The sequence below is a fragment of the Pseudophryne corroboree genome, chromosome 6, assembly GCF_028390025.1.
Source record: "Pseudophryne corroboree isolate aPseCor3 chromosome 6, aPseCor3.hap2, whole genome shotgun sequence".
NCBI classification, from domain to species: Eukaryota; Metazoa; Chordata; class Amphibia; order Anura; family Myobatrachidae; genus Pseudophryne; species Pseudophryne corroboree.
In genome coordinates, this window is record NC_086449.1 from 822,838,588 (window position 1) to 822,866,345 (window position 27,758).

At 43.5% G+C, this 27,758-nt stretch overlaps 1 pseudogene; it reads right to left on the minus strand.

Moving 5' to 3' along the window:
• Nucleotides 1-2,331: 2,331 nt before the first annotated feature.
• LOC134933770 (E3 ubiquitin-protein ligase RNF135-like) overlaps nucleotides 2,332-27,758 on the minus strand; it is a 162,326-nt pseudogene continuing 136,899 nt past the window's right edge.

Below are 27,758 nucleotides of genomic sequence, written 5' to 3' on the forward strand. Positions count from 1 at the left end.
GAGGGGCATTTAGAAGAACATTTGGGGGTCTGGTGGCATGTGGGAGGTCTGATTGAACTGTATATTATACATATATTATACACTTTATATATTCCCATAAAATGACTTCCTGCAGAGCCCCAGCACATGAGGCTGCACCACACGAGACCGTCTCCCGCTGACAGGACGCTACAGTCACATCCAGACATCTATATATTGTAAGTAATAAACCTGAATTTCTATTGTCCTCATAAATTATGCGATTTTTCCACTTGCGGTATTTGTGGAGACATTGGACGGCGACGGTGTAGGGGGTGTACACGCCCATGTGACACTGGCCACACCCACACAGCACTAGCCACACCTACATGGCATTGGCCACACCTACATGACACTTGCCTCCCCTTCCCCTTCTTACAATAGGCCCATGATGATTTTCCAGCCCCAGGCTCATGTGGCTCTGAATGGATTTGTAGTACGATGCCATCACTGAGTGTAATTATTCAATCAGACTTCTGTATCACACACACCGCCATCCCCGAAGGGAGGAGCCTGTTACCTTATCCCATTCAGGAGACGAGGCGCTGATCCATAGCGTCGCTGGTCGGGATTCTTTGCTGATTCGCTGGGAAGGACCAAGTTTTACTGCCTATACCTACCAGTGTGAGGGTACAGGAGAACTCAGTGTGGCCCTCCCGCATCGCCCTATGTAATCTCTGCAAAAGCTGCCTATATATATATATATATATATATATATATAGTGCATTTATTCGGACCAACAGAGAGATGAAGAGCTGTGGGGTTTGCTTAGCAGAAATGAATGTTACTATACAGAACAATGGGGGTAATTCAGACCTGATCGCAGCAAATTTATTAGCAGTTGGGCAAAACCAGGGCCCTCAATTCCGAGTTGATCGCTAGCTGCTTTCGGTCGCGAGCGCGGCGATTAGGTGAAAAAGCGGCATTTCTGTGCATGTCGTATGGCCGCAGTACGCACAGCGCAAAGTACTTTCACACAAAACTATGCAGTTTTACACAAGGACTAGCGACGCTTTTCGTGTCGCTCTGCTGATCGGTGAGTGGTTGACAGGAAGTGGGTGTTTCTGGGTGGTAACTGAGCGTTTTCGGAGTGTGCTAAAAAACGCAGGTGTGCCAGACGAAAACGCACGAGTGGCTGGGGAAACGGGGGAGTGGCTGGCCGGACGCTGGGCGTGTTTGTGACGTCAAACCAGGAACCAAACAGTCTGCAGTGATCGCAATCTGTGAGTAGGTCCGGAGCTACTCAGAAACTGCAGGGAAATATTTAATAGCAGAACTCCTAACCTTTCGTTCGCTATTCTGATAAGCTAAGATACACTCCCAGAGGGCGGCGGCCTAGCGTATGCAGTGCTGCTAAAAGCAGCTAGCGAGCGATCAACTCGGAATGAGGGCCAATGTGCACTGCAGGTGGGGCAGATGTAACATGTGCAGAGAGAGTAGATTTGGGTGGGGTGGGTTCAAACTGAAATCTAAATTGCAGTGTAAAAATAAAGCAGCCAGTATTTACCCTGCAGATAAACAATATAACCCACCCAAATCTAACTCTCTCTGCACATGTTACATCTGCCCCCCCTGCAGTGCACATGGTATTTCCCTACTGCTAACAAATTTGTTGGTGCGATCAACACGGAATGACCCCCAATGTTCCAGTGAATAACACTAAAGGCCCGTACACACTGGTCGATGTATCGGCCGTTCTCTTGTACGGCCGATACATCGCGGGACCGTCGGCCAGTGTGTACGGGCGATACGTCTGTGAACTCCGTCGTTCACAGACGTATCGCGTCGGCCGCGCAGCACAGCCGACAGCCAATATATCTAACGATATATTGGCGCGTCGCTGTGTGTGTACGGGGCGGTCGGCCGACCGCCCGTACACATGCTGCGGCGGCCGGCGGTGATTGATAGGTGAACTGGGCGGGCGTGAGCGCCCGCCCGCCCAGTTCATGACGTCAGTCCCCCGACGGATCGGGCTGTGTGTATGCTGAACACACTGCCCGATCCGTACATAGATATATCTGCAGATCAATTGATCTGCAGATATATCTAATAGTGTGTACCCACCTTAAGATATAGGCACAGTGTCACTACAACAATTGTGTCCTGAGCCAATCCAGAAGCGTTGTATAACATGGTGCTATGGTATGAGTGTATCGCGGCCAGTATCAGGGAGGGTGTAAGGAGAACTACAGAGACCAGCAGGCGGATACTCTGAGAGGCAATAACGCTTTATGCAATCTGTGGTTAGTAACACAGGGAAGAGATCATGGTAATACACCGTCTGTAACATATATAGCGTGCAGACACACAATATATATAATAATGGTCATTTTATTTATAAAGCGCTCTCTCCAATAGGACTCAGAGCGCTGAACAGATAATAAAAGCATAAAATATACAATATAGTATACAATAAGGGAAGCATAGAGAAGACGCATCTGATCTGACATAAGAAACAGAAGTAACCGCTAGTAACCACACTGGACAGTGAGAGCCAGAACTGACAGTGAAGACAGAACGTGAATAAGCAAAAACAGCAAAACACAATGAGATATCACAATTGCATCTCAGATATAGATGGATTGTGATAAATTTACCCAAATCCGCAAGGATGCATCAAGTTGTGAGAACGCTCTGTCCCTGTGTATCCCCCCCCCCCCCTCCTGTACTTATCAGGGTATGTTTCGCAAAAATACCCTGACAGTCTAACCGCGCATGTGTTACCATCGCTGCCGGCTAAACATCCCCCCCTTCTCTTGACTCCCCCATGATGCTTCACTAAGAGGACACTTACCTGCACCCAGAAATGGTGATCGGTGAGCACCGGTGATCTGTATCCTGTGCTGCTGCTGTGATCCCTGTGACCAGTAACATGAGCAGAGAAGCCGGCACTATGCAGCATCTCAGCTCAGATGACGGGGTCACAGCAGCAGCACAGAATACAGATGACCGGAGTTCCCAGATCACTGGCCCCTGGGTGCAGGTAAGTGTGTGTGTGTGTGTGGGGGGGGGGGGGGGTTACTATTTTTTACACAGAGATCAGCCTGTGGTCACACATGGCTGATCACAGTGGCCGGATCAGAGCACAGCTTTCATTGCCAGCGAGCAGAAAGGCTGTGTAGGAGTAGGGGAACCAGAGGGAAGCCCTAATAACACTATCTGAAGATAATGTTATTATCACAGGGCTCCATCCGGTATTTTTGTACAATTTAATTTTAGTACGTTCGGGCAGATCACATTTCCCATTACAGGTGTGGGAAATGTAATCTGATTAGTAAAAAATTTAAATTTAAGGGCTTATTGGAGAATTTTGTGAATTCTCCTCCAATTGCCTATCAGTCCATTCAGGTGATACTAACATAATGTAAAAGGGGTGTGAAAACACCCTTTTTCACAATATTTTAGTAAAAACAATTTTGATAAATATGCCTGTAGATCAGAATAAAGTAACTGTTGGATACTGTATGTCTATGTGTAATGTGACCTGGGAGCAATATTAGTGCCCAGACTTGCATTGCAGGATGCGATTATACCGGGCAAATGTATTATGGAGGGATCACAGCAGGTATCAGATATATCTACTGCGGTCCCTCTGTGATACATGCTGGTGATACCAAATATCTGCGGTTGCCCCCTGAAAATGGGTGTTTTTGGGGAATAAGCCACAAATATTTAATGATAAATGGGCCCCTTAGTGTGCTTGCCCATTAAAGGTAAAACTTTACAATAAAATTAAAAATTCATCACCTTCAGTGGCCAGCCCTAGGGTGAATGTTCCACCAATCAGATTCCCCTCCCTGTGATGTCACCAGTCTCTGGGCAAATTTCTTATGGTGATTTATCCCAGCTCCTGACTCCCCCACATGTAGTTATACACCCATCCGCTACACATAATGCAGCATGGAGGGGCTCAGTGAGGGCGGTAGTGTAGGTGTGTAAGTGTCTGATGGGGTCACACAGAGAATAAAAGGACAGCTGCCCTGCCTCATAATCCAGATATACCCTCACTCTGTCACAGGGGATATTGTCAGGTAACTGGATCTCTCTACTGTCATGTATCACTAAGTACTGATTATTATTCCACCTACGCAAACACCAGGACCTGTTATTATTACCAATAAGACATCCCCACCCTCCAGATCACTGACTTACTGACATCCACCTCCCAGTAATGTCGCCCTGAGGAGAATCTCCTGGTGCTTATTACCTGATTACACTGAAATCTCTCTGGTGTTACTGGGCGATTCTGGTTTATATCTGACCTGGATGCAGTTTTCCTGTCACCTGATATCTGTATACCATCACCAGCTGTGGTTACATCCAGTAATAGTTCTGTAGCTTCCTGCACATAGATCCCTATATTTATACCTGTTATTATATCAGAGTCTGTATTACCAGCTGTAGTTACATCCAGTAATAGGTCTGTAGCCTCCTGCACATATATCCCTGTATTTATACCTGTTATAATATCAGATAATGTGTGTAATGTCCCTGAGATGAGACCCACATCCAGATCTCCTGCACCATGGACCTGGTTATCATGTCTCTCTGTGTCCTCAGTATCACACAAGTCCCCTGTGTCTGGTTCCTGTAAGACAGTCACTGGATCAGACATGTTACACAGCTCCTCAATGTGACGCATCTTCCTGGACAGCTCATCCTTCTTTATTTCCAGCTGCTGGATCAGATCAGAGACCGGGAGTGAAACGCGCTGTTCCTGCCTGGAGATCTCACTCAGGACTCTCTTCTCCAGGTCATCCAGCTGTCTCCTGATGTCTCTAAACACGGCAGTGACTGTCTCTGTTACACCAGCTGCTTTCTCCTGATGTCCTCTCCTGCGCTCCTGCAGACTCTGGACTCTTTTCTCATTATCCTCTCTCATTATAGTCAGATTCTGCAGAACTTTCCTTAGTTTCACCTTCTTCTTCTCAGTAGCCTTACCCAGCATCTCCACCTGGTGTCCGTGATGTCCATCATCCAGCCTGCAGTACACACAGATACAGGCAGCATCCTCAGTGCAGTAATACTCCAGTATCTTCTTATGGACGGAGCATTTCCTGTTCCCCAGGGCAGTGGTGGGATCACATAAGACGTGTTCTGCTGACTTGCTGTGTACTCTCAGGTGTTTATCACACAGAGAAGCCTCACACAGCAGACAGGATTTAGCAGCAGGTACAGGAGAGTCCACACAGTAAGTGCAGAAGATCCCAGTCTCCTCCTGATCTGGCCGAGTAGACAGGAAACTCCCCACTATGTTACACAGCGTTATGTTCCTCTGCAGTGCAGGACGCTCCTGACACTCTGCTCTGCATTCAGGACAGTTATAAGCTCCAGCCCCCTCCTGTGTATCCAGCACACGATCAATACAGACCCGGCAGAAGTTGTGGCCACATCTCAGTGTTACAGGATCTGTATAAATGCTCAGGCAGATGGAACAGTCCAGCTCCTGTCTCACATCAGCAGACGCCATCGCTGGAAGCAGGAGAGAGAAATGACAGTGAATTCTGATAGAAACCAGTGAGGTCACATTCTGCACACAGGGTGAGGCTGAGCTGTCACTCAGATTATAGCTACAGGCTCAGTTACACTAAGGGACACATTTAATACATAACAGGGAAAATTAAATTGCCGGCAAAGGGTGTGAATTGCCATTAAAAGCCAGCAACTGCACTGCGTCTCACACCCTTCACCCACCCGGCCGAATGCCAGATTCCTTATGGGGCACTGAACACTTTTGTGCGAGATCGGGCTGCCATACAGTGCGGCTATTGTTGCGCTGATTCGACCAGGCAAAGGGATTCGTCGGCAACTGAATTCCCCCCAAAGAGACATCACAACAATTTTTGTTTTTTTGGATATATTAAATGATTTACAACATGTGCGTAACTGTGATGTTTGCCTGGGCTACACCAGATGCTTCTGCTACTGTTGCCGACATAAACACATCTCGCTATGGGGGAGAATACACTATTTATGCATGATCTGTATTCTTATTTTTTTTACAGTAATTTCTGCCAATTTTGCGGCCAACTCTGCATTAGCCCCATGGCTACGTAGCATGGTATTATATAACATGTGTCACTGAGACTTGTAGTGCCACAGCAGTAGCAAAGACTCAGGTTGGCTAATACAACAATGCATGATTATTCATATGAAGGTGCTGCAATGGTGCTATTTGATGCCAGCAGTCCCCATGCCAATCCAGAAATGAAAGGGGATGGGTAGGTATTCTCACCTTTATTACCTTTACAGCCCTAGCAGCAAGTGGGCAGCAATGGGGGCCAAGCAGGGTATTAGTGTGGCCCCCCGGAAAGTGTGTGTGTGCCCCTTTAAAGGAAACTTACACTGTTTGAAGTTTGGTGAAGCGTCATGTTGGTACAGCAAGGATTAAGGACGGATCAGAGTCCGGTCACATGGTTTAGCTGGCGACAACTGATTGGACAAGGGAGTCTGGGAGCAGAGAAGCCTTGTGGGCAGAAGAAGGTGGAGTTGAGAGGAAGCCATTGTGCGGCTGGACACGCAGAGAGGGAGCTGATAAGACGGAGCAAACCGGGTGGTTACGTTGGGAGGTGGAGAGCAGCGCTGCAGAGCTGAGGCAGCGGGAATGCTACCGGAGTGCAGAGAACCGGAGAAGCGGGTGTGAGACGTCACAGTCTGGGACCGCCAGGCCTATTGAAAAGTACGCCCATCTTGTAATGGTGAGAACCGCTGAGACAGGTCAAGCCAGTGGAAGTAGCTACCACAGAGGATCGGAGTGAGTGCACAGAGAATGTTGGTGTGGAGTGTTGCGAGCAGGCAAGTGCCAGGCCCAGTTATCCTTTGGTAACATGCACTGCACAGTATTGTTGGAAGAGAAAGGGTTGTCACCAGGCCCTATAGCAGCGGTGGCCAATCAGTGGCTCTTGAGCCGCATGCGGCTCTTTCTTTATTAAAATGTGGCTCCCGCCACTTTAAATCATGTGACCACAACAGGAGTGACTAGTGGGGAGCTGGCTGGTGTGACATAGGAGGGTGGTAGCAGAAGTGATACATGGGAGAACTGACTGGAGTGACACAGGAGGGTGCTGGCAGGAGTGACTCATGGGGAGCTGGCTGGAGTGACATAGGGGGGGGTGCTAGCAGGATTGACACAGGAAGGCATTGGCTAGAGTGACACATGGGGGAGCTGAAGTGTATTATGTGAATCTGGCTATTTCAATTATTTTATGTGAAAGTAGCTTTTTCAATGTGTTTTATGTTGGCACAAGGCCACATCTCATTTCTGCATGCATGCCTTCAGCTCAATGTCGGCTCTTTGACGTACTTAACAAGGTTTTTTGTCTTTTTGTCTCTGACTGGTTGGCCACCCCTGCCCTATAGTAACAACTTAAAAACCAGCCCTCATTTGAACACAATTGTCAGGACAGAGACATACTTTCTAAGAAGATCTTAAGAGACATTGAGCCATTTTAAGGAGTACAAAGACTGAGTTATTTACCCAAGGAATATTGAGCTATTTAAGAAAGAGAACACAAACAAAGTAGCAGCGCTATGAGTTTGGATATGAGATTGAATATAAATCATTCATACATCATGGTGGAGATAAACACACGTGGAGCTGCATGAACTGAAGGTGAAAAAATGAGTTAATTTATTAAAATCTCACATGCAATGTGTCAATAAAAAATGATATAAGATAAAAAATTGAAAAGTGCAAAAAGCAGGATCACTGTGGGGCTGCCTTAATTCGGCTATCCGTTTTCTTAATTGTTGTGGACAATATGACGGTATTTTGGAGTTAGGTGACAACTGGACTTTTTTTGACACAGTTCTGATAGTATCAGTGCCACATGATTAACCGCTGGAGGAGGGGGTTCTCTGGATAGCGTCCCTTATGGCGGGTAGAACCAATAAAACAAGTTTGTATCCTCACCAGTATGCGGAGTCCTCAGTGCTGAGTGGCAGGGCTGTATTGCCAGTTGGCAAGTTATTCACCTTTTTCTCTCTGTGCGTGATTCGTCCAAGTCCACTAAAGATCCGGATAGCGTGCGTGCAGCTCTCAATTGAAGATGGTGATCCTGAAGCATAAACACCTGACGCGTTTCGCTGCAGTGCCTGCAGCTTTTTCAAAGGCGATCTCATCAGTGTCAGGGCTTCTATATTTATACCCTAAAATGGCCACTAATTGGCCCCACCTGTTCAGTTCATGCAGCTCAAACAATGGTCAATCTCCTCCACAAAACATATAACAACAATACAAAAAAATGAAATACATGGCAGACTCAATCTTAATTAGTGAATAATTTCATAATATACTCGATAAATCACTAAATTCAAAATTAAAATTTTTCCATCAATAATGATTACTTCCAGGTTGCTATGTTAATGCATAGATCTCTTATTCCCCTTGTTTTGGTCTCTCTAACTACTTCCGGGTCAAACAGTGTTGTTGCTTAGCAACCTCCCGTCTTTTATTCTAAGGTAGATTCTGTATCTAAGTGGTCCGAAGCTCATTTAGCTGGTGTTAATCTAAGTATGCGATCTCCCACCTATTGGGTACTACCTGCTCTCATGTGTATTCTGGAGCCGATCGCCGCTCAGCTAATGCGGCGTGTCCGTGTCTGTGCCCGATAAACAGACTCTCTGCACGGATTGCGTCACTTCCGCTTACGGACTAGATCCCCGGTCTGTTGCCTAGTGACCGTATAAACAATTGGTCACCTGACCTCTGTGTGATGCTGTCAGTATGGTTCTTTGACATGCTGATACCGTATTGAGAGACATTGTTTGTAATGAAACTTGGACTTGTTTACAAATAAAAGCCCGGAGTTTATTCTTATATGCATATGGTTTTTGTGCGTGACTATTTTAATGCTCTAATCCTAGTAATATTTGCAGTCTTTTCAATATGGCCGTTGCCTAGTAACCATATACACAATTGGTCATCTGACTTCGAGATTGTGATGTCAGTATGCAGAATAGGAGACATTGTGGATCACAGTTTATCTAACCAATTTATTACAAAGTTGCAGGTGGTTTTATTGAAAGGATAGTTCTGTTCCCTCGGTATTTTATATTTTATATTTATTATAATCCTGACATTATTGGCAATGGATAGTCGCAATAAAAAAGATTTGTTGAAAAATCCTGATTTTTGCTTTTTTATATATATATGCTCAAAACCTCTAACAAGTGTTATCTTTTTTCTTTTCCTCTAAATTATATATGATTTTTATTAAAATCTGTAAATATATTTCTAAATAATCTAATATTTTGATTTTATAGCACATATCGTGGTGCTGGTGTTTTAACAATATCTAAAGGAATATATGTATATACATGGGTTAGGGATATTTGTACGCCTATATTGATTGGTGTCATGGATTTTTAAGAAAAACATTGTGTATTATGTAACCTATTTTATTACACACATTGCAGGATAATATATCTATATCAGGAATAATTCACCTACAATAACATATTAAGTTCCACTGACTCATTGAGTCCGTCTGGAAATATACTGTTCATTCTGAACATCCATAGGGTCTCTTGTTTACACAATTTTTTGTATCTATCTCCTCCTCGTGATGTTTTTGGAATGTGTTCTACCCCTATGAGTTTTAGACAGGCTGGATTTCCTTGATGGCAATCACTATAATGTTTGGATACACTATGGGTCTGGATTCTCTTTAGAATATTTCTGCGGTGCTCCAAAAACCTGATTTTCAAAGGTCGAGTGGTCCGGCCTATATATTTTTTGTTACAGCTGCAAATTAATAAATAAATCACATATGCAGTTCCACAATTAATGAACTGTCCAATCTCAAGTGTTTTCTCAGAATCCTCTAATTTAATTTTATGGGTTTTATTTTGAATGAAATTGCAGGTAATGCACCTACTTTTACCACACTTGTAACAGCCCTTTGATTTTTGTAACCAAGTGAGACCCTCTGTATCTCTGCAACTGGAGTCTATACTGGGTCTAAGATGACTCGGTGCCAGTATATTTTTAAGGGATAGATTCTTTTTGAAAATGAACCGTGGGGTCTGTGGAAGAAGAGGAGAAAGGAAGGTGTCTTGTTTGAGGATATTAAAATTTTTAGAAACAATATCTCTAATCTCAGAATGGCAATTATTAAATGTAGAGATAAATGCAGTGTTTAATTTATCTTCCAAAAAATTAAATGATAACGAATTACGAGTACTTAATAAAGGCCTGAAATTTTCTCCTTCTGCACCACCAAACATATTCATCTTATTCGTAGAATTGAACCGTTTTGTAAGGACATTATGCAGGAAGAAATATTTTGCAAAAATAGCCCTTCAAAAAAGTAAGGATGAATCTTATCCTATAGTCCTTGATACAGAAGACAGAGTGGCTCTGGAGGCTCTGACAGATCTCTTGGAGGAGGGCGATGACGATTCACCCACACAAGAGATCTTATTATACGATATCAAACAAGAAAGAAACAAATTCAAAAAGAGATCGGAGTTTTACCCCATTAAATCAAAGGGGTCAAGCATAGACTCTTTTTACAAAACAACTTTAGGGGATCTAAAAAATCTTTGCACTAATTCCTGTAAATTAGCAAAAAAAACAAAAAATCTGAATAAGTGGGAAATTCAGGCCATTAAGAAATTGACGAAAGATAATTCAATAATTATCAAACAGGCAGATAAAGGGGGGGGTTTGGTAATACAAGATAGAACAGAATACATTAAGGAAGCCTTAAGGCAATTAAACAATAAGGAATGCTATAGGATATTGCCAGGCGACCCCTCCCTAACATTCATGACAGAACTTGGGAATCTTCTGACCAGGGCTATGTGTGATGAGATTATCTCCAGGGAAGAATATCAATTTCTTATGTGCACACACCCCACAGTCCCTATATATTATCACCTCCCCAAAATACACAAATCCCTCACTTCACCTCCGGGACGCCCTATAATTTCGGGTTTGGATTCCCTCACGACCAATCTTTCTTTTTATGTAGATTCATTTTTGCAACCACGGGTGTCAACACTTAAGTCACATATAAAGGACACAACACATTTTCTTAATCTAATAAAGGACATCAAGTGGAGAGATTCTTATGCATTCCTCACACTTGATGTCCAGAGCCTCTATTCTAATATTCCACACAATCTAGGTGTCAAGTCCATAATAAATAGACTTTACAATGATGGAGACCTTACGGAAAAACACCAAACTTTTATAACAGATTCTATCTTATTCATTCTACAGCACAATTATTTTTTATTTTTGGACACTTTTTACCTACAGGTGATGGGGACGGCCATGGGAACCAGGTTTGCGCCGAGCTACGCTAATCTCTACATGGGCGAAGTCGAAGACCAACTCGTGTGGAGAAGTGGCTTTGGCTCGAACCTGGTTCTCTATGGCCGTTATATAGACGATCTTTTTATTATTTGGGATGGGGATATCACTCAGGCACAGGTATTTGTGGATCATTTGAATTCCAACACTTATAATTTGGTTTTTAGCCACATTTTTCACAAACAATCTATTTCATTTCTTGATATCTCCCTGGAGATAAGGGAATCAAAAATCTGTACCACGAACTACACTAAGGAGGTGGGTACTGATGCATATTTGCATTTTCAAAGTGCACACTTTATGCCCTGGAAAAGAAGTATCCCAAAAAGTCAGTTCCTACGGATTCGAAGGAACTGTTCGGAACAAAGCCTGTTTGAGACTCAAGCTAAAATAATGTATGACTCCTTCATTACAAGAGGATACCCTGAAGCATTACTAAAAAATGCATTAGCTGAAGTCAGGAAATTAGATCGGAACCAAATTTTAAGTTCTAGTAAAAACCCCAAAAAATCTAAACCTAATCAAGAGGAGGTAGCATTTATCTCTACATTTAATAATTGCCATTCTGAGATTAGAGATATTGTTTCTAAAAATTTTAATATCCTCAAACAAGACACCTTCCTTTCTCCTCTTCTTCCACAGACCCCACGGTTCATTTTCAAAAAGAATCTATCCCTTAAAAATATACTGGCACCGAGTCATCTTAGACCCAGTATAGACTCCAGTTGCAGAGATACAGAGGGTCTCACTTGGTTACAAAAATCAAAGGGCTGTTACAAGTGTGGTAAAAGTAGGTGCATTACCTGCAATTTCATTCAAAATAAAACCCATAAAATTAAATTAGAGGATTCTGAGAAAACACTTGAGATTGGACAGTTCATTAATTGTGGAACTGCATATGTGATTTATTTATTAATTTGCAGCTGTAACAAAAAATATATAGGCCGGACCACTCGACCTTTGAAAATCAGGTTTTTGGAGCACCGCAGAAATATTCTAAAGAGAATCCAGACCCATAGTGTATCCAAACATTATAGTGATTGCCATCAAGGAAATCCAGCCTGTCTAAAACTCATAGGGGTAGAACACATTCCAAAAACATCACGAGGAGGAGATAGATACAAAAAATTGTGTAAACAAGAGACCCTATGGATGTTCAGAATGAACAGTATATTTCCAGACGGACTCAATGAGTCAGTGGAACTTAATATGTTATTGTAGGTGAATTATTCCTGATATAGATATATTATCCTGCAATGTGTGTAATAAAATAGGTTACATAATACACAATGTTTTTCTTAAAAATCCATGACACCAATCAATATAGGCGTACAAATATCCCTAACCCATGTATATACATATATTCCTTTAGATATTGTTAAAACACCAGCACCACGATATGTGCTATAAAATCAAAATATTAGATTATTTAGAAATATATTTACAGATTTTAATAAAAATCATATATAATTTAGAGGAAAAGAAAAAAGATAACACTTGTTAGAGGTTTTGAGCATATATATATAAAAAAGCAAAAATCAGGATTTTTCAACAAATCTTTTTTATTGCGACTATCCATTGCCAATAATGTCAGGATTATAATAAATATAAAATATAAAATACCGAGGGAACAGAACTATCCTTTCAATAAAACCACCTGCAACTTTGTAATAAATTGGTTAGATAAACTGTGATCCACAATGTCTCCTATTCTGCATACTGACATCACAATCTCGAAGTCAGATGACCAATTGTGTATATGGTTACTAGGCAACGGCCATATTGAAAAGACTGCAAATATTACTAGGATTAGAGCATTAAAATAGTCACGCACAAAAACCATATGCATATAAGAATAAACTCCGGGCTTTTATTTGTAAACAAGTCCAAGTTTCATTACAAACAATGTCTCTCAATACGGTATCAGCATGTCAAAGAACCATACTGACAGCATCACACAGAGGTCAGGTGACCAATTGTTTATACGGTCACTAGGCAACAGACCGGGGATCTAGTCCGTAAGCGGAAGTGACGCAATCCGTGCAGAGAGTCTGTTTATCGGGCACAGACACGGACACGCCGCATTAGCTGAGCGGCGATCGGCTCCAGAATACACATGAGAGCAGGTAGTACCCAATAGGTGGGAGATCGCATACTTAGATTAACACCAGCTAAATGAGCTTCGGACCACTTAGATACAGAATCTACCTTAGAATAAAAGACGGGAGGTTGCTAAGCAACAACACTGTTTGACCCGGAAGTAGTTAGAGAGACCAAAACAAGGGGAATAAGAGATCTATGCATTAACATAGCAACCTGGAAGTAATCATTATTGATGGAAAAATTTTAATTTTGAATTCAGTGATTTATCGAGTATATTATGAAATTATTCACTAATTAAGATTGAGTCTGCCATGTATTTCATTTTTTTGTATTGTTGTTATATGTTTTGTGGAGGAGATTGACCATTGTTTGAGCTGCATGAACTGAACAGGTGGGGCCAATTAGTGGCCATTTTAGGGTATAAATATAGAAGCCCTGACACTGATGAGATCGCCTTTGAAAAAGCTGCAGGCACTGCAGCGAAACGCGTCAGGTGTTTATGCTTCAGGATCACCATCTTCAATTGAGAGCTGCACGCACGCTATCCGGATCTTTAGTGGACTTGGACGAATCACGCACAGAGAGAAAAAGGTGAATAACTTGCCAACTGGCAATACAGCCCTGCCACTCAGCACTGAGGACTCCGCATACTGGTGAGGATACAAACTTGTTTTATTGGTTCTACCCGCCATAAGGGACGCTATCCAGAGAACCCCCTCCTCCAGCGGTTAATCATGTGGCACTGATACTATCAGAACTGTGTCAAAAAAAGTCCAGTTGTCACCTAACTCCAAAATACCGTCATATTGTCCACAACAATTAAGAAAACGGATAGCCGAATTAAGGCAGCCCCACAGTGATCCTGCTTTTTGCACTTTTCAATTTTTTATCTTATATCATTTTTTATTGACACATTGCATGTGAAATTTTAATAAATTAACTCATTTTTTCACCTTCAGTTCATGCAGCTCCACGTGTGTTTATCTCCACCATGATGTATGAATGATTTATATTCAATCTCATATCCAAACTCATAGCGCTGCTACTTTGTTTGTGTTTTATTGTGTATAGTGTTTTCAGGACTGACTAGACCTGTTGTTTAGCAGCTGCTACAATTAGAACACCAGCCTACCTTGCGCCCGATTTTTTAACCTTGGTTAAAAAACATTTTTTGCTTCTACACATAGTCCCTAATCGGGCAGCATGGGCTGTTTTTCTAATTACAGTGACAGACTCAATAGGAGACAGTCATATCTTTCAAAATGGGAAAACCCTTTAGAAAATAAATCACATAATCATGATAGTCAATTAAGAGAGGATTTTCTGAAACTAGAGGACCTTTTGAAATCTGAAGTTAGACATTGGCTAGACACTGTGAATATGCAAAAATACATTGACAAAAAAATTATTCCCAGAGGCTTGAGGCTCTCAAAACCCTCTATTTTTTCTGATAGCAGAGAATACCAAGATAGGTGGAATTCTCTGTTAGATAAGTGTTCTCTAAAGCTCATGGAACTGGTAATAGAGTTTAGAACTAACAAATTGAGGTCTATTGAAACAGAGATTGAAGCTCTGAAACAAAAATTAGAACCTCTTAACCAAAGTAGCGAATTTAAAGAGAGAGATCTAGCTACCACTGAGAGTAAATAAACTTGAACAGACCATCTTAGAGACAAAATGCAGAAAGTTTCAGAGAGACATTGAGGACTACAGTTCCGACAATGTGAGGAGTTACAGACAAGGGAGGGATCGAAAACTCCCTAATTCAGATACAGAAAAATTCCAACCCAACTCTAGGGCCACATATAGGTCCCAACAATATGATAGTCCTAGAGAACAGTCCCGATTTAGAAATAGACAATTTCCTCGGTATAGGAACACATACACAAAGTCCCCCACAAGAAGAAGGTCTCCTGAGAAGGAAGAACCAAGATCATCCACCAGAGATTCAGGGGCACGACCTAAAATTCATTCAGAAAATACACAACAAGATCAACCCCTTTTTTTAGAACAACGCAAAAGGAGGTTACAGGACAAAGGCAGAGACTGGCAATTAGAACCAACAAAAAGAAGGAGAAATGTCAGTATAGAGGAAGAAGAGGAGGAAGGAAGGAGGTACTAAAGAGAATAAAAGCAGCCAAAAAAAACGAATCTCAAAATACAGTGTTTAATTTATCTTCCAAAAAATTAAATGATAACGAATTACGAGTACTTAATAAAGGCCTGAAATTTTCTCCTTCTGCACCACCAAACATATTCATCTTATTCGTAGAATTGAACCGTTTTGTAAGGACATTATGCAGGAAGAAATATTTTGCAAAAATAGCCCTTCAAAAAAGTAAGGATGAATCTTATCCTATAGTCCTTGATACAGAAGACAGAGTGGCTCTGGAGGCTCTGACAGATCTCTTGGAGGAGGGCGATGACGATTCACCCACACAAGAGATCTTATTACACGATATCAAACAAGAAAGAAACAAATTCAAAAAGAGATCGGAGTTTTACCCCATTAAATCAAAGGGGTCAAGCATAGACTCTTTTTACAAAACAACTTTAGGGGATCTAAAAAATCTTTGCACTAATTCCTGTAAATTAGCAAAAAAACCAAAAAATCTGAATAAGTGGGAAATTCAGGCCATTAAGAAATTGACGAAAGATAATTCAATAATTATCAAACAGGCAGATAAAGGGGGGGGTTTGGTAATACAAGATAGAACAGAATACATTAAGGAAGCCTTAAGGCAATTAAACAATAAGGAATGCTATAGGATATTGCCAGGCGACCCCTCCCTAACATTCATGACAGAACTTGGGAATCTTCTGACCAGGGCTATGTGTGATGAGATTATCTCCAGGGAAGAATATCAATTTCTTATGTGCACACACCCCACAGTCCCTATATATTATCACCTCCCCAAAATACACAAATCCCTCACTTCACCTCCGGGACGCCCTATAATTTCGGGTTTGGATTCCCTCACGACCAATCTTTCTTTTTATGTAGATTCATTTTTGCAACCACGGGTGTCAACACTTAAGTCACATATAAAGGACACAACACATTTTCTTAATCTAATAAAGGACATCAAGTGGAGAGATTCTTATGCATTCCTCACACTTGATGTCCAGAGCCTCTATTCTAATATTCCACACAATCTAGGTGTCAAGTCCATAATAAATAGACTTTACAATGATGGAGACCTTACGGAAAAACACCAAACTTTTATAACAGATTCTATCTTATTCATTCTACAGCACAATTATTTTTTATTTTTGGACACTTTTTACCTACAGGTGATGGGGACGGCCATGGGAACCAGGTTTGCGCCGAGCTACGCTAATCTCTACATGGGCGAAGTCGAAGACCAACTCGTGTGGAGAAGTGGCTTTGGCTCGAACCTGGTTCTCTATGGCCGTTATATAGACGATCTTTTTATTATTTGGGATGGGGATATCACTCAGGCACAGGTATTTGTGGATCATTTGAATTCCAACACTTATAATTTGGTTTTTAGCCACATTTTTCACAAACAATCTATTTCATTTCTTGATATCTCCCTGGAGATAAGGGAATCAAAAATCTGTACCACGAACTACACTAAGGAGGTGGGTACTGATGCATATTTGCATTTTCAAAGTGCACACTTTATGCCCTGGAAAAGAAGTATCCCAAAAAGTCAGTTCCTACGGATTCGAAGGAACTGTTCGGAACAAAGCCTGTTTGAGACTCAAGCTAAAATAATGTATGACTCCTTCATTACAAGAGGATACCCTGAAGCATTACTAAAAAATGCATTAGCTGAAGTCAGGAAATTAGATCGGAACCAAATTTTAAGTTCTAGTAAAAACCCCAAAAAATCTAAACCTAATCAAGAGGAGGTAGCATTTATCTCTACATTTAATAATTGCCATTCTGAGATTAGAGATATTGTTTCTAAAAATTTTAATATCCTCAAACAAGACACCTTCCTTTCTCCTCTTCTTCCACAGACCCCACGGTTCATTTTCAAAAAGAATCTATCCCTTAAAAATATACTGGCACCGAGTCATCTTAGACCCAGTATAGACTCCAGTTGCAGAGATACAGAGGGTCTCACTTGGTTACAAAAATCAAAGGGCTGTTACAAGTGTGGTAAAAGTAGGTGCATTACCTGCAATTTCATTCAAAATAAAACCCATAAAATTAAATTAGAGGATTCTGAGAAAACACTTGAGATTGGACAGTTCATTAATTGTGGAACTGCATATGTGATTTATTTATTAATTTGCAGCTGTAACAAAAAATATATAGGCCGGACCACTCGACCTTTGAAAATCAGGTTTTTGGAGCACCGCAGAAATATTCTAAAGAGAATCCAGACCCATAGTGTATCCAAACATTATAGTGATTGCCATCAAGGAAATCCAGCCTGTCTAAAACTCATAGGGGTAGAACACATTCCAAAAACATCACGAGGAGGAGATAGATACAAAAAATTGTGTAAACAAGAGACCCTATGGATGTTCAGAATGAACAGTATATTTCCAGACGGACTCAATGAGTCAGTGGAACTTAATATGTTATTGTAGGTGAATTATTCCTGATATAGATATATTATCCTGCAATGTGTGTAATAAAATAGGTTACATAATACACAATGTTTTTCTTAAAAATCCATGACACCAATCAATATAGGAGTACAAATATCCCTAACCCATGTATATACATATATTCCTTTAGATATTGTTAAAACACCAGCACCACGATATGTGCTATAAAATCAAAATATTAGATTATTTAGAAATATATTTACAGATTTTAATAAAAATCATATATAATTTAGAGGAAAAGAAAAAAGATAACACTTGTTAGAGGTTTTGAGCATATATATATAAAAAAGCAAAAATCAGGATTTTTCAACAAATCTTTTTTATTGCGACTATCCATTGCCAATAATGTCAGGATTATAATAAATATAAAATATAAAATACAGAGGGAACAGAACTATCCTTTCAATAAAACCACCTGCAACTTTGTAATAAATTGGTTAGATAAACTGTGATCCACAATGTCTCCTATTCTGCATACTGACATCACAATCTCGAAGTCAGATGACCAATTGTGTATATGGTTACTAGGCAACGGCCATATTGAAAAGACTGCAAATATTACTAGGATTAGAGCATTAAAATAGTCACGCACAAAAACCATATGCATATAAGAATAAACTCCGGGCTTTTATTTGTAAACAAGTCCAAGTTTCATTACAAACAATGTCTCTCAATACGGTATCAGCATGTCAAAGAACCATACTGACAGCATCACACAGAGGTCAGGTGACCAATTGTTTATACGGTCACTAGGCAACAGACCGGGGATCTAGTCCGTAAGCGGAAGTGACGCAATCCGTGCAGAGAGTCTGTTTATCGGGCACAGACACGGACACGCCGCATTAGCTGAGCGGCGATCGGCTCCAGAATACACATGAGAGCAGGTAGTACCCAATAGGTGGGAGATCGCATACTTAGATTAACACCAGCTAAATGAGCTTCGGACCACTTAGATACAGAATCTACCTTAGAATAAAAGACGGGAGGTTGCTAAGCAACAACACTGTTTGACCCGGAAGTAGTTAGAGAGACCAAAACAAGGGGAATAAGAGATCTATGCATTAACATAGCAACCTGGAAGTAATCATTATTGATGGAAAAATTTTAATTTTGAATTCAGTGATTTATCGAGTATATTATGAAATTATTCACTAATTAAGATTGAGTCTGCCATGTATTTCATTTTTTTGTATTGTTGTTATATGTTTTGTGGAGGAGATTGACCATTGTTTGAGCTGCATGAACTGAACAGGTGGGGCCAATTAGTGGCCATTTTAGGGTATAAATATAGAAGCCCTGACACTGATGAGATCGCCTTTGAAAAAGCTGCAGGCACTGCAGCGAAACGCGTCAGGTGTTTATGCTTCAGGATCACCATCTTCAATTGAGAGCTGCACGCACGCTATCCGGATCTTTAGTGGACTTGGACGAATCACGCACAGAGAGAAAAAGGTGAATAACTTGCCAACTGGCAATACAGCCCTGCCACTCAGCACTGAGGACTCCGCATACTGGTGAGGATACAAACTTGTTTTATTGGTTCTACCCGCCATAAGGGACGCTATCCAGAGAACCCCCTCCTCCAGCGGTTAATCATGTGGCACTGATACTATCAGAACTGTGTCAAAAAAAGTCCAGTTGTCACCTAACTCCAAAATACCGTCATATTGTCCACAACAATTAAGAAAACGGATAGCCGAATTAAGGCAGCCCCACAGTGATCCTGCTTTTTGCACTTTTCAATTTTTTATCTTATATCATTTTTTATTGACACATTGCATGTGAAATTTTAATAAATTAACTCATTTTTTCACCTTCAGTTCATGCAGCTCCACGTGTGTTTATCTCCACCATGATGTATGAATGATTTATATTCAATCTCATATCCAAACTCATAGCGCTGCTACTTTGTTTGTGTTTTATTGTGTATAGTGTTTTCAGGACTGACTAGACCTGTTGTTTAGCAGCTGCTACAATTAGAACACCAGCCTACCTTGCGCCCGATTTTTTAACCTTGGTTAAAAAACATTTAAGAAAGAGAGACTGAGTTAACCTATCCAAGGAACCATTACTACAGAGTAAGCTGCTTTTGTTAGAGAAAAAGTCCCATCACCACTCCATTACAACACTGTGGCACTTAAGGATCAAAAGAGAGCTCCAATGTAATTTGCCAGTGGAGATTGAAACATGATTATTAGTGAAAGTTAGGAATTTAGCAACTGTCATTGTGAATTGTTTTCATCACTCTTCTCATCACCATCATTATTGTTGTGTTATCGGAATATGCATATATCTATGATTAGATTGATTTCCCATTTAATCACCAAATGTTCCAGTGCATTGCAGTCTGTGGTCAACTGTGATTTGTAAATCTTCCTCAATATCATCTTGTTCTTGTGATTGTCTAATTTTTGCCAAATAACCAAGTTCACTGCAGCTCAATAAAAAGACATCCTGTTGGACTTGCGGTCTATACATTGTTGTTGTGTATTAATCTATCCTACCTATCTGCGCACGGTACTATGGACAAGTACGGGGAGAACACTTTGTAGGAAAAAAAAGGTCTGTCACATAGCCACCGGACACATGTGATACCTCTTCCAACTACTTGGAGAAACCTGCCAACCCGGGGTGTCACACTAGCAGGGATTAAAGGAAGGGTAAGGGGAGGTAGGCAGCAATCAGATCCGAGATTCTGCCTCCTCCACATCACACAGCAGCATTTCCTAACCATCCAGCATTGCTTGAGGGACGTTGTAGCGCATCACACCCTTATGGCAAACATCGGGCCTGATTCATGTTTGCAAGAAAAGCAAATGATCAAGCAACTGGGCAAAACCATGTTGTACTGCAGCTGGCACACGCAGGGGGGATTTCTGAGTACCCAGAAACCCCCAAAGCCTCCGATCTATAGCGCAGCAGTTTACCGATTTTTTTTTTTTATACTACCCATTCACGACAGTCTGACTGCCGCTTGAGCTTCACCTGCATTGTGATAGTCTCTCTGCGTGGCTGCAGCAGTTGCCTCACACACGCACGGAGAGGCTGGCTGCTGCATGTAGGGGGAGAGCAGCAGCTCCTCTCAGGCTGAGAGGTGAGACGGGCATAGCGCATGTTCACTCCCCGCCAGCGGCCAGTCCACGGAATCTGGATTGCAGAGCAGCGAGGACCAGGAGGTGATTGTGTGTGTGTGTGTGTGTGTGACTGCCGGGGGCGGGCGGGCACCGGTATATAATAATAATAGATTATTCAGTAATCGGCGCCAGCATGAATGCAGGGGGGGGGGGGGGGGGGGCAGCGGACGGAGAGAGGAGGTGCTAGTGCCGGTATTTCATATTAAATTATGAGGTCATCGTGGCCTCTGGGTGCTTGGGGGAAGGTAGTTTGTCAGTACAGTCGGGCTGTTTATTTATGGGGTTCAGGATGTTTCAGTATTACAATGATAAATTGCTAACTGCCTTTTTCCTCATTTGTGTAATTGATTAATGTATCCAGTTTGCAATGCATGCTGGTGAATTACAGGTATGTCATAAAGCATAAATATATTACAATGACATGTTTCTACTTCTACCAAACATAGGGGAATACACAATCACTCTTTTAAACCTATTGGAACACTGCTCAACTTGTATTCTCATTGGCCATGGTGATGGCTCTGGCATTGAACAGACAGTAACAGGCCACAAAATCAGTTCCGGAACTGAGAAGAATTAGGGAAACTGACTTTTGCAGATCCTCACATAGGGGTGTATTCAATGCTTGTCGGTGTTATGATTCCAGCACTCTGGTCTGAGGTGGTCCTATTGCAAGGACCGGAGCACTGGAACGGAATGCTGGGGAAGGGAGCGGGAATAGAAAGTAGCCCCTGGCGCCCTAACTCCGTTGTCTCGCCCGTGTGGTCAGAAATCCCCTGCGAGACTATGGTTGCTTGAGCCCATGACAGCCGCGTTTTAAGGGCGGATTATGTCTGCCCAACTCCGATGCCCCCTCAGGTCTTAATGGGAGACAAAGGGAAATCCGAGACAGGGTGATAACAAGGGGCCCTCTGACTAAACAACCAGGCCAGGGGCTACAAGCTAACTGACTAAACCTGAGGTATGTGCGGTAACCCGCCAGGGAAAAGGACAACCAAAATCCACTAGTCCGTACTCCTACCCAGCACCGCTGGATACCAGAGTGGATCTGTGGGAGCGGAATCCTCCGCAAAAGCTCCGGAACACAAATAATAAATGATAAATAATTAAGCGGCCCAAGCCGCAACACACGGCTACGCCGTGACTCACGAACACCACTGGATGTTCAAAGGTGCTCAGTCAGGACTCCAGGAACAGATGACGACTTCCGAGTACAGGACAACTGAGAACAGGAACGACCGGATACAGCAGGACTGGAAACACTTTCAGCAAACAGATTCAGCATTCAGGAAGCTATTACCGGCGTCTGTGAGAAGCCCAGGAAGTGTATTTAACAGGGAGTCCTCCAATCAGCTGTTTGGAGGCTGATTGGATTAAATGCCATACAGCTGCCAAGCTGCATGGCCAGGAAAACAGACATCTCATTATTTAAATTGAACCCAGCAACGGGGAACGCAGTCCGTAAGTGGCGTCCCCGTTGCTAGGGTCCGTGCGGCTCCGTGCGCCCGGCGTCTAGCGTTGCCAGGGAGCCGGCGGCTGTACGCGCACGGCGTCCCTGGTTGCTAGGCGCCGGGCCGCAGCGACGAGCGGACCCCGGCGCCTAACAGTCGGATCCTTTCCGACGGAAAGGATCCGACAATGCAGTATTCAATTCGCGCCCAAATCCGACAGGATTGACATTGTCGAAAACGGGGCTAAAACCTGTCGGATTTGGCCGCGAATCCGACAAAACACGTGGATCTTAAGCCGCCGATCCACGTGCTTTCCAACAAGTCGGATTTTCTGACTTGTCAGATAAACAGGAGTATGATTGAATAGGTCAAATCTGGATTCGACCTATTATTCCTGTTAATCCGACAAGTCGGGAAATCCGACTTCAGTTGAATTCACCCCTATGTAGCACAACCCACCTAATACATAGCAGCTAGGAGCTGATGGTTAAAGGCATCCTGCTCTGCTACTGTTACTGGCATAGGCAAACACTGGTGAGACGGACGACGACTTCATTACATCCTGTTCACTATCTAGTAGTTAAAACGAATAATGTGCACATATATGTACCAGGGTCACTATTAGTTTCTTCTACTGCTACCTCAGACGCCCGCACACGCTCCAATGTTCTGCAGAGTGTGAGATCGTAGATTGCATTTGGAAACCACCCTCTAGAAATCCTGCGTTTGCCACTGGGTGGGGCAGATGTAACGTGCAGAGAGAGTTTCAGGGAGATTACAGTTGATAGTAGTATGTGCCGTTTTGAGGGTGTGTGTCATACTCCGCCCAAAGGGCGTTTCTAGTTTCACCCATGGGCGTGACTATGGCTACACTGCTAATCAGGGGTGTGTCCTGCAGTGGCAGTCCACGGGAACTTGCATTAACACCATGCCAGCTGCAGAATCTTCTACCCCCAGTACTACTACCCACTGCTGCCCCAGTAGCACTGCTACACTCACTGCCCACTGTTGCCCCACAGCACACCTTGGGAGAGGAGGAATATTTCCAATCAAAAACATATGGGGGAAAAAAAAAGAAACCCTAATATACAAGAAACTGGAAGCAAGGGGATACAGAGGAACAGAGAGAAAGAGGGAGAGGGGAAGAGAGGAACAGACACAGACTGGGGGCGGGATTTACTAAAGGGAAAATGCGGTAAAACCCCTGTTTTACAGCATTTTCATATGTACTAACTCCCGATCACCGCGTTTTCGCACCATAGGGTATCGCCATCTTTTTATGGCGATACCCTATAGAAGTCTATGGGATTCTTACCGCCGCTGCCGGATCCCGCCTCCGCCCCGCACCGCTCACGACGACCCCCCCTTCCCCCCGGCATACCTGAGCCGCTGCTGGTGTGGCCCCCCTCCTCCTTCTCCCCCGCATCACAGCCTTGTCTCCTTCCAGCTGCAGGGGGGAGGAGGAGGAGCCCGGGGACTCCCTGCGCACGTCACCTCCCGGGTCTGGGAGGTGACGGAGACCCCCGCTGACCCCCACTGACCCTGGCAGACATCATCGCTGGGGGCCTCCTATACCACATTGCGATACTAATCACATATGTTAGTACATATGCGATTAGTATCGCTGCGGTAGGGGGCGAGGGGCGACGATGTCTTATAGTACATCACGCCAATGAGAGAGAGAGAGAGAGAGAGAGAGGGCAGATAGGGAGAGATAGTCACAGAGAGGGAGTGTGAGAGGCACAGAGAGAGAGAGAGAGGCACACACACAGACAGAGAGAGAGAGAGGGCAGATAGGGAGAGATAGTCACAGAGAGACAGTGTGAGAGGCACATAGAGACAGAGAGGCACACACACAGGCAGAGAGAGAGAGAGAGAGGGCAGATAGGGAGAGATAGTCACAGAGAGGGAGTGTGAGAGGCACACAGAGACAGAGAGGCACACGCACAGGCAGAGAGAGAGAGGGCAGATAGGAAGAGGTAGTCACAGAGGCAGTGTGAGAAGCACACAGAGACAGAGAGGCACAGGCACAGAGACAAAGAGGCACACACACAGGCAGAGAGAGAGAGGGCAGATAAGGAGAGATAGTCACAGAGAGGCAGTGTGAGAGGCACACAGAGACAGAGAGGCACACACACAGGCAGAGAGAGAGAGAGAGGGCAGATAGGGAGAGATAGTCACAGAGAGGCAGTGTGAGAGGCACACAGAGACAGAGAGGCACACACACAGGCAGAGAGAGAGAGGGCAGATAGGGAGAGAGTCACAGAGAGGGAGTGTGAGAGGAACACAGAGACAGAGAGGCACACACACACACACACACAGACACACACACAGTGAGAGAGAGAGAGAGAGAGAGAGAGAGAGAGGGCAGATAGGGAGAGAGTCACAGAGAGGGAGTGTGAGAGGCACACAGAGAGGCACACAAAGGAGCCCATATCATGAATCCCATACTGAATGGGATCTGGGCGGGTGTGGTATAGCTCATAGACAGTTAAAAGATAGACAGTCATTAGTTAGACACTATATGGTCGACAGTCAAAAGTCAGACTATGCAGCTCAGCCAAAATACCTGTTTCCCCTTGTTTTCCCCTGCTCTTGTCTACCCCATCGGTGACCAAATACAGCAGGGTAGCCCTCCTAAGTTGGAGTGCTCCCGCGGTGCTTACCCCACGTTTGGGCCCGTCGGTGGGCAGATCAGCGGCCCTTGCAGCCCTCACTGCCCTGTGTGGCAGGGATGCAGACGTCGTGGATGCCAAAGTGGATAGAAACATAGAAACACAGAATTTGTCGGCAGATAAGAACCACTTGACACATCTAGTCTGCCCCTTCTTTTTTTTTTACCATATTTTTATCTCAAACCTTATTTAATCCTTATTTCTTTGTAAGGATATCCTTATGTCTATCCCATGAATGTTTAAATTGCTTTACTGTCTTAGCCTCTACCACCTCTGCTGGGAGGCTATTCCACTTGCCCACTACCCTTTCTGTGAAGTAATTTTTCCTCAAATCTCCTCTAAATCTTCCCCCCTCCAGTCTCAGTGCATGTCCTCGTGTCCTATTGCTTCTCTTCATTTGGAGAATGTTTCCCTCCCGGACCTTGGTAATACCCCTGATATATGTGACAGTCTCTATCATGTCCCCCCTTTCCCTTCTCTCCTCCAAACTATACATATTGAGATCTTCTATTCCCCTTTCAGACAGAGAAAAGAACCCGGTAATTTCCCGGCTCCTGAAGGGTCGACCCGGGATTTTTTTCTGTCTGAAAGGGTCAACACGGGACTGAGTTCCCGGGAATTCAACCCAGGAATTTACCTCGGTTTTTCCCGGCTCTTACACGGGTTGCCGGCTGTCTGAAAGGGTCCGACCCGGGATTTTAGAAACGGGTCGCGGCTGACAGCGCTAATTGGCTGAGCTGGCGGGGCACTGGCGATTGGCTGAGCAGCAGGGTCTCTCTGATTGGCTGAGCGGGCGTGGCACTGGCGCTGGCGTCTGAGGTCATCTTTATGCTGCAGGGGAGACGGGGGGAGACAGCATGGCGCATTGGAAGGAGGAAGAAATCAGGGAGCTGCTTTCTGTGAGAGGGGAGGAGGAGATCTGGAAGCAGATCACTGGGACAGTGAAGTACGCCACAGTGTACACCAACATTGCCAAGATACTTACCTCAAAGGGCATTGAGCGCACACAGCAGCAGGTAGTGAACAAATTGAAAGCTCTGCGCAAGTACTACAACAAAGTTCACGACCACAACAGGAGGAAAAGTGGTGCTGCTAGAATGGAGTGGCTTTACTACGAGCAGTGCCCTGGTTAATCCCATTGCCATTTCATCGTCCAGTTGTGCGTCCTCACGAAGCGCTACCCCAGAGAGCAGCCAATCCATCCCACTGACGCCACCAATGCTGTTTGATGACAACACTGATATCAGTGACACCGATCCGCCGGCTGCCGTGGGGGACCCAGTCACCAATACTATCGAGGTTGATACCAGTGGAAGCAGTGTGGTGACTCCAGCTGGGACACCAACTTCTGCGCAGACTGAGGCGCCAAAGTTGCGGAGGAACAGTAAGTTTTTTTGCTTTTATTTTACACACACTTAATATTTTTCTTATATTTAAAATCCAGTATATAGTATGGGCTGTATTCCACAATGATGTTGTTTGCTGTTGTTGTTGTTGTTGTTGCTGTTTGTTGTTGAAGAAAGGAGACATCGTGCATAGCATGCAGTGTTTGTACAATTGCGCACATCCATGATATCTTTGTAATGACCAATACAAAAAAAAGGAATGTTGCAGTGTAGAGATGAGCGCCTGAAATTTTTCGGGTTTTGTGTTTTGGTTTTGGGTTCGGTTCCGCGGCCGTGTTTTGGGTTCGACCGCGTTTTGGCAAAACCTCACCGAATTTTTTTTGTCGGATTCGGGTGTGTTTTGGATTCGGGTGTTTTTTTCAAAAAACCCTAAAAAACAGCTTAAATCATAGAATTTGGGGGTCATTTTGATCCCATATTATTATTAACCTCAAAAACCATAATTTCCACTCATTTTCAGTCTATTCTGAATACCTCACACCTCACAATATTATTTTTAGTCCTAAAATTTGCACCGAGGTCGCTGGATGACTAAGCTAAGCGACCCTAGTGGCCGACACAAACACCTGGCCCATCTAGGAGTGGCACTGCAGTGTCACGCAGGATGTCCCTTCCAAAAAACCCTCCCCAAACAGCACATGACGCAAAGAAAAAAAGAGGCGCAATGAGGTAGCTGACTGTGTGAGTAAGATAAGCGACCCTAGTGGCCGACACAAACACCGGGCACATCTAGGAGTGGCACTGCAGTGTCACGCAGGATGGCCCTTCCAAAAAACCCTCCCCAAACAGCACATGACGCAAAGAAAAAAAGAGGCGCAATGAGGTAGCTGACTGTGTGAGTAAGATAAGCGACCCTAGTGGCCGACACAAACACCGGGCCCATTTAGGAGTGTCACTGCAGTGTCACGCAGGATGTCCCTTCCAAAAAACCCTCCCCAAACAGCACATGACGCAAAGAAAATAAGAGGCGCAATGAGGTAGCTGTGTGAGTAAGATTAGCGACCCTAGTGGCCGACACAAACACCGGGCCCATCTAGGAGTGGCACTGCAGTGTCACGCAG